General features: G+C 37.1%; 1 protein-coding gene across 1 annotated transcript in view; it reads right to left on the bottom strand.

Annotated features, from left to right (window-relative positions):
• Positions 1-16,553, bottom strand: part of LOC126874980 (putative fatty acyl-CoA reductase CG5065) — a 672,215-nt gene that overhangs the window by 604,725 nt on the left and 50,937 nt on the right. The gene's annotated exons all lie outside the window — the stretch shown is intronic.

Genomic DNA, 16,553 nt, shown 5'->3' with positions numbered 1-16,553 from the left:
TCCCGTCTCTACGTTTATTTTAAGGACCTCCGGAAACTCATCGGAATTTTCGTCCTTTACTCTACGAATGGAGATGTCTCCCCCTTCATGCTCACCTCGACGGTATCTAGAAAATCCGTGCCTATTAACAACGGACGTCGCATCATAATGTTCGGAATTACATGTATTTTTATATCGTACGATTCATCATCTATCAGAATATTCGTTGAAAATTCTCCGAGTGTACAATTTCTTTCGGATCCGATACCGCGGTATTCAACAATTTTCCGACCTAATCTGGCCGCTCCAATTTTTACATACTGATCCGCTCGCATTAAGGTTAATTCGCTACTGGTATCTATCAGCTCGTTCAATTCGAAATTTCCGATCTTCACACCTTTACAACTCGCCCGCGACAAATTCCGCGCATTATAAACTTCTTTAAAGGACTTACCCGGATTGTCGCATTTCGATGCGATGTGTCCGTACTCTCTATATTTAAAGCACTTACGTCCTCTCGACTTGTTCGGACACTCTGCACACACGTGTTCTTTGTCACCACAATTAAAACACCTTGTCTTCTTCACTACATCTCCAGATTGACTGGGCTTCTCGCTCTTCTCGGTTTTAGCCGGCTTCACAATCGACTCTGTTCCACGACTCTTCTGTTTCTCAAATTTTGTTTTCACCTTCATGTCCCTTTTCATCGCTTCGTACTGCTTAAAGCGTTCTTTCGGCTGTTGCATGTTCCTGGCTCCGTATAACGTAGCTTTGTTTGTGACCCCGTCAGAAATACCTTGAATAATATAGTTGACTAACGACTGTGTATCAACCCTTCCTTGTTCCGAAATCTCGCGCATATTATACATATATTGCTGCAGACTCTCATCTGTTTTTTCCTTCTATGCGCTAGCTTGCGATGTATCTGCTGGTCACTCACTACGTTCTCGAATTCATCCTTTAGCGCTTTTGTTTAGCTTTGCCTAGGACTTTGTGCATCGTTCTTGTCGTACAAAAGCCTGAGCAGAGCCTGTGAGCAATTTCTTGGCGTAAGCTACCATGTGGATGTCTGACCACACACTTCTGCCATTTCTTCAAAATCTTCTACCCACCGATTTATACTCAGCAGGTCATCCCTGTTGAATTTCTCTAACGAGTCCTCTACGTCTTTGAGGCTCAACGTCGAACCAACACATATCTTTCGATAATATTCATCACAGTCCTGGTACACCCTTCGCGTACCTCTCTTGTATTCTCTTACGCTTTTTCCATCGTCTTCATCATCACTTTCGTCGGCGCTCTCTTCTTCCGACGGTATATTGTTTCCATCCATGGCCGCTTGTAACCGTGCGCGTAGATCAGTTTTTCCTTCCGTTACTTTTAACCCCAAACTAGCGAGGCGTTCTCTCAACTCCTTCGTCCTCAGCTTCTCGAGGTCTTCGTCCTCTTCTTGATTGCGCTCAGCGCTCTGCCTGCTCCTTAGGTCTCGCTGATTTGTTAATTCTTCACCGCACTTCGATCCCTTAGGAGTCGATCGGTCAGCCTTGCACGCTCGGTTCAATCTGGCAATCAACACTGACTTCGCACCAGATATAGGCAAATCCATCTGTGCAAGCTTACTCCTCAATTCCTCCAGCGTCAAACCCTCTTCACTTGACAATCGTTCGTCCTCAACGTTTGCCATTTTTATTATTTTTTCTCAACGCCACACGAACTTCAACGTTCAACGATATCGTCTTTTATCGCACCGCTCACCGGCAAATTCAAAACTAGCAGGAATAGTTCTGCTAAACTTTTCGCTTTCTGTCTTGTCCAATCCCAGCACGAACCCCCAATTTTAGTATCGTAAATATAAATATATTTAGCTTAGTTTATTAATAAGAAATGGATTAGACAGAAAACAATGGTTATTTAACATGAACTAATCGCGACAACGTATTATAATTAATTAACAACTCTCGTCAACACAAATTCAACTCTCTCTCAACAACGCTAACAACACTATCTCGACAACGCAATCCACACTTTCTGGCTTCTCAACTCATACTCCTGTTAATTCGTTTATGTCTCTTAGTAACCCTTTGTCTTTTGTCTGATATCTTTTGTTTAAGCCCCATCATGCACACCGCTCGTTTACAATTCGCACGACACCCCCCCCCCTACGCTCCCTTGTCAATGATACTACAATATCTTAGAATATCTCATATGCAATTGTGTACGGAGCTTTACTCAAGCTCGTCCCAGCCTCGTTCGTCAAGACAAAGAGAGGGTGAGTGATAGATTCAGCCGCTGGCAGCCTATGATACGTGCGCTGCCATAGAAACACAATTATCAGCGAAAGTACACTGTAGCTGTACCGATAGCTTTTGCAAATTTCTCCGAGACCGTAGCCCATCCACAGTTTACATATGGAGGAAAAGATTGTTTAAAATGTTGAGCTTTACAAATCATCGAAATCAGAGAACATGGAACGGTTTTACAGTTTCGCCTTCGTTCATACGAGGCAGGCGGAGACGAATAAAGTACCAATGTCTCTGTCTGTGACATTCATAGCATGCCACCCATACGTAGAATGCCTTTCTTGTCTTCCTTTCACACAACACAACTTTCGGACCATTTCTTCTATGCTTTCAGTATATGCGTGTCAAGAACTGTTTACATGACCGTGACCCTAATTAAACGTAATCGGCATCAATAGAATGTTTCATTAAGGCGCTAACTTTCAATATATAGTGTTTAGTTCTTGTTTGTGACTTTGTATTGTTGCATTTCTTCACATAGTTTTGGGCCTTCGACAATAATCGTTAAATTGCCTAAAATAATGAAAAGAAATAAAATTTAAGAAGTTTTAACGAAAATTGTTGATGACTAAAAACATTTTATCAATCTTTTGGTTAAACTGTAGGAAAAAATGGAATATATAAAATGAAGAATTACCTGTAAACATAAAACAGGAAGTAGACGTTCTTAAATTTGCTTGAGCCAGCGATGTCATAAGTTATTCCAAACATAGTATACTCCGTTTTGTAGGATCCTTACTACAATTAGTTTATTTACAATAAATGGATTAAACAGATGTTGGTTAAATAGGAAACGATGGTTGTTTAAAGTGAACTAATCACAATAACGTATTATTGTTGGAATACAACGATATTAATCGCATACAGATGAGGTGATTGATCGAACGGATTCTTCCCTTCGTTGCGCAGCGATATCCCCACTAGAGTGCGTTCGTTAGATGTACCGCGACTGCTAGCGCGTGCATGCTCTTCCGAGAATTCGGCGGAAGAAGTATAAGGATATGGATGGATCATTCGGCACGTGGATGTCGCGCTTTGACGGCATAGCGCTTTGTATCGCGAAGCTGCTGGAAGGTTCCGTGGCACGTGCCGTCAGAAAGCCATCTACACAGGTCACACTCATTACTGCATAGAGAGGGGGGGTTCCACATCTGTTCAAGGTCATGGGTCACTAAGTCTGTCTGAGAATAACTAGCCAACTGTCGACATTCACAACGTTTACTTATATTTACTGTAATTTTTGTTTAATAAATATCACATAGTATTGTTTCAACACAAACATTGTGTCTTTCACAGTTTATTAACCTTAATTCCGAGATTAAATTCTAACAATTATAATTAAGAAAACTAGATAGTTAATTTGCAACTCACCACGGATCCAACGCTCTCTCGACAACGCTAGTGTCACGACCGGCATACTTCAAATCCGACGGACTGACGATAGAGATAAAGATGTGGCGGCACTCGGCGACAATGTATATCGCTGAAGTGCCTAATGAACCATCAACATCCCAACGGTCCTTCCACCGAAGGTTCTAGAAGAAAGAGCACGTGGCAACGATCGCGGACGCCTAGCAAATGCATGGACGGTGGGGATGTTGAGGGATGACAAAAGAAAGTAATCGGATCCGATCGAAAGTAAATTCATAAGAGTCAGTCTTAGAAAATCACGCCTAGAGTTCGGAAGTAGATTGTAAAGTGTATTGATGTTAGAAAAAAAATAAAGTTTTCTTTTTTATTTTTTACCTCAAATTCCTTTTTTATTTTGTTATTTTACGTGACAAAAGCAACGTTGACGAGCATGCCCTTCTATTCAAATGTTACATTTTCAGAGCAACCTTTTCAATGTTACGACGTTATTATAATAATTCCTCTAAAGCATACAAATTCGATATTTCTTTCAATTTTTATATGTCTGTGTTGTTCGGTTAAAAAAAGATATATATTTTAGGGGTAAAGTGTTCAGAATAGATAAACTAAATTATCTATAATTAATCTAGTCTGCAAAATTGTATATTTCTATCCCGAAATTGTGAAATTACCGATGAGAAGGTACTGATAAAAAATAATTTTGTCATAGCATCATTATATATGAACCGTATTAAAGAAAGAAACAGAAGAGAAAAGGAGACATTTTCTATAAATCACGTTTACTTGACGTTACTAAAATTTATCATAGAAATATTACGACCACATTGTTAGTCGTTATAAATAATCATAATATTCGATGGCTTTCTATAATACAGTAGCTCGTGTGTGTCATAGAAAACACTCAAACATAACACAATGTAATCCGACAACATTGGTCAAATTACAAACGTACTGGGAAATGTTTAGTACAAGTATACATTTTAAGAATATATGTAAACAGTCGATTAGCTACTCTTAGTAAATTTTGATTATGTCTCTTCGATACCCATGTGCCTAAGGCATTTGAAGAAGGTCAAAGAGATCCACGCTATTCTATTTATTATAAACAACATTTTTAATGTACACCGTTACAGAACCGGACAGACCCATGAGACACTCACAGACCCATTTCAAGGTTTGTTTAATCGCAGGATTGATAATTTTCCTCAATTTGAATGAATAAAATCATGTACATATTTAGTCATTACGAACGTGCATTGATTCGATAAAAAATAGAAGTTATTGCTTTGGTTAAATATGTCTATGTATGATGACTCGAAAAAGCTACCAATTAAGATTTAAAGATTTTTTTGGAAAAAAAAACAACGTCTCGTATGCTCCAACTTGACAGTTTTCATTATTATGTACATTCTACAAATCTTTGCGTTGTATTTTCCATAGCTGAATAAATATCTGCTGTCTAATAATGCAACACACAACGGACTAAAGTACATAAACGCATGATTGGCAATGATATTAAAATGGCAGCTTTGTTATCATATTGGGAATACCGCAAATTATGCTGACACATATCCAGCATTAGCTAGCAACGCGAAGTACTTACAATGTATTCCTTCCTTTAGTAGCGACATAGCCGCTAGTAAAATACGATTTTCGCCGTCTCTCAGACACTTTGACGGCGGATATGCCGCGATCAAAATAGTTTCATTTTGCTTTTGAGGATCTACCGTATTCCGGCTCCTCTCTTGAATATTTAGTGGAGGGTCGCGATATCTAGCCGTGCCATGGCCGCGACATTTCATTAATAAATGACTATGTGTTTCTTCTATTCCTTAATCCATCACATTTTTCGTGCTTAGTCTAAGAACATGTTTAATCTAAACAGAAAAGAGTCTTGATATTTTGATCGATCGGTTACGATTCATCTTTTATTAAAAATCACAAGTTGAAGCAGCTATGGTTGATTATTTTGTTAATTATTTAATTCTATCACGTTTCATAAGCATTTCATTCAAGACGAAACGAGATTTAATATATCACTAAATTATTGATAAATTTTTATTCTAGGTCATAAATTAATAAGTGATAATTATGCTGCGGTTAATTAGCTATGACGGAATCTATATCTTTGTATTGTATTATTGTACCCTTCCGTTGTCGTATTATAAAGTATTTAACATCAGAGAGCGTAGATAGATGAATAGTGTCACGTAAAATAACAAAATAAAAAAAGGAATTTGAGGTAAAAAATAAAAAAAGAAAACTTTATTTTTTTTCTAACATCAATACACTTTACAATTTACTTCCGAACTCTAGGCGTGACTTTCTAAGACTGACTCTTATGATTTTACTTTCGATCGGATCCGATTACTTTCTTTTGTCATCCCTCAACATCCCCACCGTCCATGCATTTGCTAGGCGTCCGCGATCGTTGCCACGTGCTCTTTCTTCTAGAACCTTCGGTGGAAGGACCGTTGGGATGTTGATGGTTCATTAGGCACTTCAGCGATATACATTGTCGCCGAGTGCCGCCACATCTTTATCTCTATCGTCAGTCCGTCGGATTTGAAGTATGCCGGTCGTGACATACCCCCCTGGTTAGATTGATCTTGGTCCTCTAAGATCGTAGTAGAATGGAATTATTTAAATGTAGATCAAAGGATATGTTTATGCTTTTTTTTTCAGGAATCGCTATGAATTGATTTTCTGCATGTTATGGTACAAAAGTTATTTCGTTAATCTTAAATATAGCAATTTTACAATATTTGTTAGTGTTCGAGAAGCTAATAATTTCAGAGGCGTAATCATGTTGTAGTTTTCGATCGTGAATTGGTTGGGTTTGTTTACAAAGCGTAATTCCTATCCCGTGAATTTAAGGCAACTAATTAAGGGTATTGTTACTAGTGCTAGGGTCAGCATTATCCTGAAAAAAGTACGCTTTCAATCGGTTACCATGTATCTTTTTCTTAGCATTGTCGATAGAAATAATGTAATAAGGAGTTTTCACATCGTTAATTCTGTAGGGTCCTAACCATTCAATGTCCAACTTATCTCTTTTATGGTCGTTGTGAATTAAAACAAAGTCTCCTTTCCTAAACACAGTCTGAGTTTTAACAATCTTTCTTTCTTGGTCTCGCTTGTATCGTTGCTTATTCTGAATAAGTGTTTTGTGAGCTGTTTCCCAATATTTATTCAACTGTTTTTGCCAAAGTGAGTACATATCATCATAGGTAAGTGTGGGAAATTTGGATATTGCGGAAGGTAAGTTAGCTTTTCGCCCAAAGGTCAATTCAAAGGGAGAGAATCCTGTTCCTTCATGTTTCGCGGTGTTGTACCCTAAACAAATGAAATTAAGTACTTCATCCCATTCTTTGTCATTGTCGTGTAATGCAGTACGAATTAAATCTTTAACTGAGGCATGCGTTCTTTCGAGGGATCCGTTACTTTGTGGGTGAAATGAAGTTGTTTTGATGTGTTTGATTTTAAAAGCTTCTTCAAATTTCGTCATTAAATCACTAACAAAATTTTGTCCCTGATCTGTTAGGATCGTTTTTGGTGCCGAAAATATGTAAATATAGTGTTCAATAAGCGCGTTAATTATGGATTCAGTTCGTTGCGTTTTAAGGGGAACTAGTATCAGATATTTCGTAAGTTCATCGTGTATTGAAAGTATGTATTGGTTTCCGCGTTTGGTTTTCGTCATCGGTCCTATGATGTCCATAGCGATTTTGTCGTTAGGGTTAAGTGGCGTGTCTGAGATTTGTGGGGATTCTTTGGGTCTGATACGTGTTAGTTTCTCCTTTTGACATGTGTCGCATGTTTTCACAAAGTTTTCTACTCTTTCTAAAAGTCCGGAAATTTTGAATTTATCCTTGATCCGTTGATACGTTTTCTGTATCCCTAAATGTCCTACGGTGTCGTTATGGTTTTCCTTTATTGCTTGTATTATTTCGTTTTCGTCTAGTTTTAAGATGGGATTAGGTGCATAAGTAATTTTCTTGTACGTGTCGTTAAAATATATTAGCATGAGTTTAATCTGTGTTTTCTCTAATTCAGTGAAGTCGTTATTTCCTATGCCGATTTTTGTTGTATCTTTAAGAATTTTGTAAAGTCTTCTGATCCAAAGTGTCTCGTCGTATTCTCCTAAGTCGTTTCGAGTTAATTGGTAAAATGTTTGGTCATTTGGTTTAATTTCTAAGAGTTTCGGATTCTCGTTGTTGTCTTTCCATGCGTTGAATGAATTAGTGTGATCAATTACTAGGTCGAGGTTAACTACTTCGTCGCGAGTTACTGCGTGAACTCTAGATAAAGCGTCTGCAGCTGTGTTATCTTTACCCTTTGTATATTCGATTTCATAGTCATATTCTTCGAGTCTAAGTCTCCAACGAATCAGTCTGCTAGAAGGGTCTTTGCAATTGTGTAGCCACTTAAGAGCTTGGTGGTCGGTTCGAATAATGAAGCGTCGTCCTAACAAATATTGTCTTAATCTTTTCACGGCCCATACGATGGCTAAGAGTTCCTTTTCTGTCGTGGTATAGTTTCGTTCGGGTGGATTCAGTGTTCTTGAAATGTAACAACAAGGATGACCGTCTTGCGACAGTATTGCTCCTAGTCCTTCGTTACTTGCGTCGGTAGTTAAGGTAAAGGTTTTGTTAAAGTCTGGATAAGCTAATATTGGGAAATTACAGAGTTTGTCTTTTAAAGTATCAAAGCTAATCTGGTGTTTGTCAGTCCAATGGAATGGTGTGTCCTTTTTTGTTAAGTCTGTAAGGCTTTTCGCGATTTTGGAAAAGTTTCGAATAAATTTGCGATAATAACCTGCTAAACCTAAGAATGATTTCACGTCCGTGGCATTGCGGGGTAATCGAAAGTTTTTTACAGCGTCTAATTTCTTGGGGTTTGGTTTGACTCCTTCGGATGAAACTACATGGCCTAAGTATTCTAATTCCGGTTTTACGAATTCACATTTGTCCGGTTGCAATTTAAGTCCTAATTCTCTGAGTCTCTGAAATACTATCGCGAGGTTTTCGTTATGTTCTTGAATCGTTTTTCCGAATATCACTATGTCATCCAAATAAACAAAGCAGTATTTTCCTACAAGTCCAGCTAAGGCTCTGTCCATTAATCTTTGAAAGGTAGCGGGTGCGTTTTTAAGTCCGAATGGCATTCGATTGAAATGAAAATGCCCTTGCGGTGTCGAAAAAGCGGTATATTTTTTAGATTTCTCGTTCATTGGAATTTGATGGAATCCTGAGGATAAATCAAGCGCCGAAAAGAATTTTGCGTTTCCTAGTTGTGTTAAAATGTCGTCTATATCAGGTAAAGGGTAAGCGTCTTGTTCTGTGAGTTCATTTAGTTTCCTGAAATCGATAACTATCCTCCATTTCTGTTTTCCTGAGGCGTCTAATTTTTTCGGAACTACCCATACCGGAGAGTTATAAGGGGATTCGGATTCTTCTATAATATTTTTCTTCAACATGTCTCCTATTTGTCGCGAAATCTCGTCACGGTGACATTCCGGTGGTCTATACGATCGTGTGTTAATAATTTTGTCTTTGGTTAACGAAATTGTGTGCTGAGTTAAATTAGTACAGGGTAAAAGATCGGTTTCTAAATTAAAGATGTCAATATAATGAAGGATAATCTTTTCGATGGTTTCACGGATTGGTTTTTCAATGTGATCTGTTCTCACTAGACTTTTTAGTTTTGATACGTTGGAAAAGTCATGAGAATTTTGAATATTGCTAGAAATTTCAACGTTTTGCTCACCAGTGTTGATAAAACATACTTTAGTTGGTTTGCCTTCCAAATAGATTGTTTGAACTCTGTTTTCTCCAGGAGTCAAATGTATTGGTTTCTGAAATAAAATGGTTTTGTCGTTTAATCGGATTTTGTCATTGGATATTGAATAGTTATACTTCTCTAAACATGGTAGCCCAATGATTCCGTCTTCGATAATAGGGAAATTGTTCGGTACTATGTGAAAAATGTGATTTTGTCCAAAAATTCGTTTCGTTACGTATTCGTTAGTTTCGTATTTGTCTCGTCCCATAGAAAATTTTTGTTTAGGCCCTATTTGTATCGCGTTGACAGTTTTGTTACGTTTCACCAGGTTTATCCCTGCTCCTGTGTCGACCAGAAATACTCGCTCTTCGGTTCGGGTTGACAAAGGTATTGCGAGTAATCTTCCCGTGGCGATGTTGACTCGTATGTCTCGTACGGTTCGTCCATCTCCTGGTTCGATGTTGTTTCTTGTATTTCGTCCCATTCCTGGACTGCCTGAATTCTTGCGGGTGGTCGATCGCGCTGGCTCGGTGGTAGAAAATTTTGACACTTGTTGGCAATGTGTCCCAGCTTTCCGCACTTGAAGCACTTCATCTGTGCGCGTTCAGCAGGTGATCTATTTTCTACTTGGTTAAATGTAGCAGGTTTCTGAGCTACTGGCGTGTTAGGCGATCTTGATGGTACATTAGATCGTCTTACCTGCATATGCTGGTTGTCGGGGCGATTACTAACCGAAGGTAAGCGATTACATGACCAATTAGGTTGTCGTTCTTCTCGCAAGTAGCGTTCTACATCGGCTGCCTTTTTTTCAGCTTCCGGAAGATTCAAGGGTTCACTGCTTAATAGTATTCGCCCTATGTCGCGTCTGAGTCCCTTTAGGTACACACGAACAGTCTTCTTCGTGATTTCTTCAGTCATAATTTTACGTGTTAGTGGTTGTGGGTACTCATTGGTTACTGCGTACAGCAAACGGTTGAGTATTCTTCTAAACCGAATATTAAAACTTTGCACTGATTCCTCGCGTCCCTGTCTCAACTCTCGTAATTGTTCTTGGTACTCATCCGAAGTCACTTGTGCTGCTAAGTTATTTCTCAGTGCGTCGTACAGATCACTGTAACACTCAATAGGAATGTTGCGAATACTTTGGGCTGCTTTCCCCACGATTTTTTCCACTTTTATTGCTTTTAGCAATAGATCTTGCTCCATACAGCGATCCTTCATACTTCTCACTTCTTTGATGAAGTCTTCAACTCCTACATCATCATCTCCGTTGAGCGTTGGGATGTAGCGTATTGCATCCTTAGCTCGTAGAGTGGGAGGAGCGGGCGAAAAATAGCCTCTTTCTTCCACCTCGGGTTGTTCGCTGTCGAGGTGGACAGGTGGGGTGTCTGAAGCTGCTAACCCTGACAGTTTGCGTGCTTTTGCCATATTCACAGTACGATTGATTGCTGTCGACGCACTTTCATTGTCTTCGGTGATAATGGAAGCAAATTCATCGGTCGCAGGGGATCCGAACCCAGTCCGTAGCGCTGCGACGGTTTTCCCGAGATTCTCGATTTCTGCTGCCCTGTGTCTGTTCTCTTCGTCATTTTGCATAGACAAATGTAACATTTCCTCTCGTAAAAGGGCAATGTTCTCGTTCTGTTTTTGAATACTGTCCCATATTGCTCGCAACATTGGGTCAGTTGAGGTTGAAGTTTGAGATTCGTTTGCCTTAGACATTATTGCGCTGATTTATAATTTTCAGACGAAGACGAGTCTTGGCTACTGAAGCTAAATTTTCTTTCACGGTAACGTACACAGGAATTCAGTTTACCTTTTATTGTTACTTCACTTGGTTCGTGATAGTTACTTTGTTGTTGCGGATGACCGTAGTCCCAAATAATTCGATCTTCCGTAGATGATGAATGTCTTTTGGTTTCCGAACAAACACTTTTCACTATCCTGGCAGGATCGCCAAAATGTCACGTAAAATAACAAAATAAAAAAAGGAATTTGAGGTAAAAAATAAAAAAAGAAAACTTTATTTTTTTTCTAACATCAATACACTTTACAATTTACTTCCGAACTCTAGGCGTGACTTTCTAAGACTGACTCTTATGATTTTACTTTCGATCGGATCCGATTACTTTCTTTTGTCATCCCTCAACATCCCCACCGTCCATGCATTTGCTAGGCGTCCGCGATCGTTGCCACGTGCTCTTTCTTCTAGAACCTTCGGTGGAAGGACCGTTGGGATGTTGATGGTTCATTAGGCACTTCAGCGATATACATTGTCGCCGAGTGCCGCCACATCTTTATCTCTATCGTCAGTCCGTCGGATTTGAAGTATGCCGGTCGTGACAATAGATTGTGTTTAATTTATTGAATAGAAATAATTAATTAAAATGAATGGAACGTTTCAATGATTGTTTCTGCTTTCATTTTTGTAACGTTATATTGGATCGGCATTTAAACTATGTGGTAGTGACATTATGCGACGAAATGTGACGAAAATAATATTCGACTACAAAATTGCTTATTATTTAAAATTTGATTGATTTAAAAATAGAAATAATTCTGACTCATTCATCTAAATTTGAAAATATGAGAATGTTTCTATTTGTAATATCTATGATATTTATTTAGCTTTGTAAAGGTTTATAAATAATTAGACACAGCTTAGAGAACCTTAGAGAACCTTATTTAGGTAAAAAATAATTCTTTTGTAACATGACCTTCCTGGTTTATTACAAATAGTAGGTTTTAACATTTCATTGTTTTAAAAAGAAGACTGTACATAACTGCAATTTAAAATTTCCTTGAAAATTTATCGAAATAACAAATTAGAGAAGAAACATGAGATCGAAAAGGGAAACAGGAATAAATCTTACCGAAAAGACTCGAAAATCCTTAAAAAAATTCGATGCCAGTTGATGTATCTCCCTTCCGTATTTTTTTAACTTAATTTTCTACCCCATTCAGTTTTATGTCACGACATTAAATTAGGATCCTGTTCTATTTTTAAAAATCACATAGCCGTGAAGCATTAAATCTCAGTCTACAGTTTCTATTATTCTTCTGAGTTCTATTCTGGAACTAGTACTTTATTCTAAAATCATTATTTTTACGTATTTATTTATTTTCCAAATCACTCGTCACACACTTTGAATAAAAAATGCAATTGCTGTATAAGCCATCAATCAAGTTAATCACACATTAATACTTCATTTTCTTTATTCAAACTATAAACGAATTTCTAATTATTTCACATTTCGAAGGATGATCAAATGTTCTTTTCCATTTACGACGTAAATATTACGAGTACGCTATTTTGTCTATTTTATACATTTTGAATATTCAATTGTATTCTTTCAATTTTCGCACCTATACAGTGTCTGTAAAAAGCATTCGCAAGCCATTTTATATATTATTGCAGCACTGATTTTGTTACTAATTAATTAGATCCAAGTTTATCGTGTATCATTTAGCAACACTTTTATCTGCCTACAAAAATTCGATACTGTGAAAGTGAAACGCAGAGCTTGATAAAAGAAACAATTGAATATACTTTTCGTAGCCACTGTAAATTTCTCATAAATGCATACACATTTCACAGTCACATGATGACATGCGCAACGTTTCTTAATTGCTGGAACAAAAACACTTGGTTTTGCAGCCTCTACGATACATATACAAAACCTATTCTGCCAATTCTGTTACGTTTGAAAATTTCGATTCCCCTTGAAATGAGACCTCAATAAAGCTTGCACCATCTTTCAATGGTTAAGAGACAAAAGTAATGTTGAAGTGGTTACCACTTCTAAGAAAACTCTACATCTGGTCTTTTTTAGTTTTCTCAAGCACTGAAGCCATCGACAGCGTGTAGACAAAAGACTGCGACGAAGTCAGGCCATAAACAGTAGACAGGCGACGTTGGCTTCGGGGTTTTTCAGTTATTAGGTAACACAGCTAGCGTGCGGATCTGAATCAGCTCAAATTGTATTTTTACTTATTACACTTCTATTTAAATATATTTTCTACCTTACAATTTATCCACGTGTTTTCTCTGTTTACACACCGAATAACCTCAACAAGTAAGAACCAGGAACCAAAACAAATCTCATTGTCCTTTTCAATCGTTCGTAGCCCAGTTTCACAGGGAAGTTTGACGAGAAAGGAGACTGTACCAATTATGAAGTCGACGATCATTTCCCGCAGAGGGACAAGAAACAAGACCAAAGTCGAAAGACAACTGCTGAAAGGGAGATTGTATCAACGAGATTCGTGGCATGACATTGCTTGCCAAGATAAAACCGACTGCACGATAGCTATGGAACATTTGCTTACTTTCATGACCAAGTCATGAAGCAATACGGCAGATTGACGGTGCGTTGGAATAATAAAAATTGGAACGATAACACTTTCATGGTCGAAATAAGAAAGGATATTATTTCCTCGTTGACAAACGAGTCCCTTTCTTTGTTATCGTAAACGAATCGATGTTGCTCGCGGATATAAGATTTCTCTGTGATTTCCGCATTTCTCGTTTACTCAGCTCTGGAATATTCTACCGGGGCAAGGAACATTTTAAATTACATGAAAATATCGAACAATTGCAGTCCACAGTGTAATTGTGCACAGTGCAGTTGTGTCAATCCGAATATCTCGCATTACGATTCACTCATTATTATTTTGTCCGTATTCAAGTGCTATGTTATTTATATTTATTATTCCTAGTTTCTATATACCATTGCTTCAAATTTTTTATTTTCAATAAATAATTTTCGTCAAATATCTCGAATCTATTTCTAAAATGGAATTTTTCAATTTATATCATCTTATAAATAACAAGCAATTTCCAACGAAAATTGTTCGACATTTTTCTCAATTTCGTTACGCAGCAGGTGTTCCAATAAAATACAAAGGCCGTTTGTTGTAGCATAGAAAATGATAATTTATTCAGCGTTCAGCGGAAATATAAACGTACAGTGTACTGCAGGGAAACATTTCTCTCGAAATGAACATAAAGTGTCGACTATACTTTAACAGCGAATGACTCTATCTGCGTACAATGAGGCATCGTTGGTACACGCACTTGTTTCATCCACTACGCTATCACCTTTGTCATCCTCTACACGTTATAAAATAGTAATAAGTTGTTCGTATACGTCTAGAAAAAACGTATTTCAGGAGGTTAATCGGTAAATTCTTCTAAACTTTGATCGGCGATTATGTCCCCTAAAAAACGGAACTAGCTCGGTCTCAAGCGTTTTCGTGCTTCACACACACGAATATACACACACACGAATAGATTCTACGCGCGTGTTTTCGTACTATTTTCCCCTGAATGTACAATTCACCTCGTGTTTATTTTTTCCTTTTTCCCGTCTTCTTCTTTTATCTTTAAATCCGAAGCATACTGTTTCAACGAGACAGAACAAATTTAGATTCGTGCCTCATGTTGAGTCAAATGAATGGAACTTGCATTTCTTTGTATTGATTACACTGTTCCCCGAGCAAATATTTCAGACTAATGCAACTCGATCGAAAGTTTTAGTGTGCACGCAAAGGTAGCCTGTATTTTCTATTGTGATAGAATATTGATTTTACTGCAATTGATTATTTTGTATCGTAGTTAATAACAATTTTCAATAGAAAATTCCATCGATTCAAATATCGTGTTATTGCAATGTCTGACTTTCGATGTTTTAACGGCGCCGAATTTTATCCAAATATCGTGGTTACGGTTATTATAATTTTTTATTCATAAATATTCGAATGATACTTATTCGATACTTATTCGATTTTCTGATTTTCATTTTCATTTCCGCTTTTTCGACTGCTTTATTCTGCCACTGTTCCATACAGAACGCAAAATATAGTTTATTGCATCTTCTTTAGCGATAGTAAACGTGTTTGGAAAAACAAACTGATACCTTAATGCTAAAAAGAATTTTATGGAAATATCGTTCTTTGCAATAGAACAATTTGTATGCAATAACTTTCTAAAAATATTCGCAAATATTTTTGGAACTTTATTCGCGTATGATCGACGTTTCCAATTTGTCATTTCCAAATTATTCTGTTGTTTGTTGCAGATATGTACATTCTATTCATTTAACGATGATAAAATAATGACCATTTCATTTGACTGAACATTTTTATCGAACGCTGTCGTTTGCAACATGCACGAAAACCTGTATAACAAATCTGAAACTCGTGACTCGATAAACGTAACAAAGTATTCGTACTATTATGCAACGTACTATAATCAATTATAAAAAAAAATCATTATGCGTGCAAAGATAAATTAAAAATAAAATTGATCTCTAAAAATTATAAAATAATAAAATTATTCAAATATTATAAATCTCATTCAATAATATACCGATATCGGTAAACGAATTACGTATAATGTTTCATAATAAAAATAAAGTAATGAAACGAAGACAATTAAAAATTGATCGACATAAACTTTCCAACTATATAAAATGTACAATTTCCAATTGATCTTTACTTAATGATAAATCTTTAGAAAGGTAGGTTGTGTTAAAAGAAATAAATGCATCGCGGCTTATTGCTTCTTCGAGCTGCGTTCTCAAGTGCATCGCTACGTGCAACATCCTCTTAAATGCGACAAATCTCGTACGACTCGCACTTTCTCTGCTTCACGCTACCTACCTATGTAAATTAAAGTTTATAAAAGATCGCATAACCAACGGGGCAATTGGGTAAATCTCATTGCGTTTTACAGAATCGTTATCGCGTGATAATACTCACATTCATCTTGTACAAGTACATATACATACACATATGTGTATAGAAATATATGCACGATCACTTATCCACTTGTCTTCGTGCTAAATGTAGATGTCGATTGAAAGTAAAAGAAATCGATGCGCACGTTGATAGTATAGTAAAAATTGTATTGACCTGCTTCCGTAATATAATAATACTAACTTTTGCCGAAATTCTGATAATTACGTATCTAAATAATATTTAAATTGATACTTTGCAATAAAAGATGATTTACCGTTACACTGTTTATAATTAAAAATTGAAACGATTTAATGTTCAATCTACACAATCTACATGTGAATATAAATTTCATGTACATACTACATACACTTGAGGTGT

This window comes from Bombus huntii, chromosome 17, assembly GCF_024542735.1.
Source record: "Bombus huntii isolate Logan2020A chromosome 17, iyBomHunt1.1, whole genome shotgun sequence".
Taxonomy (NCBI): domain Eukaryota; kingdom Metazoa; phylum Arthropoda; class Insecta; order Hymenoptera; family Apidae; genus Bombus; species Bombus huntii.
This window is presented reverse-complemented; position numbering and strand designations above follow the sequence as displayed.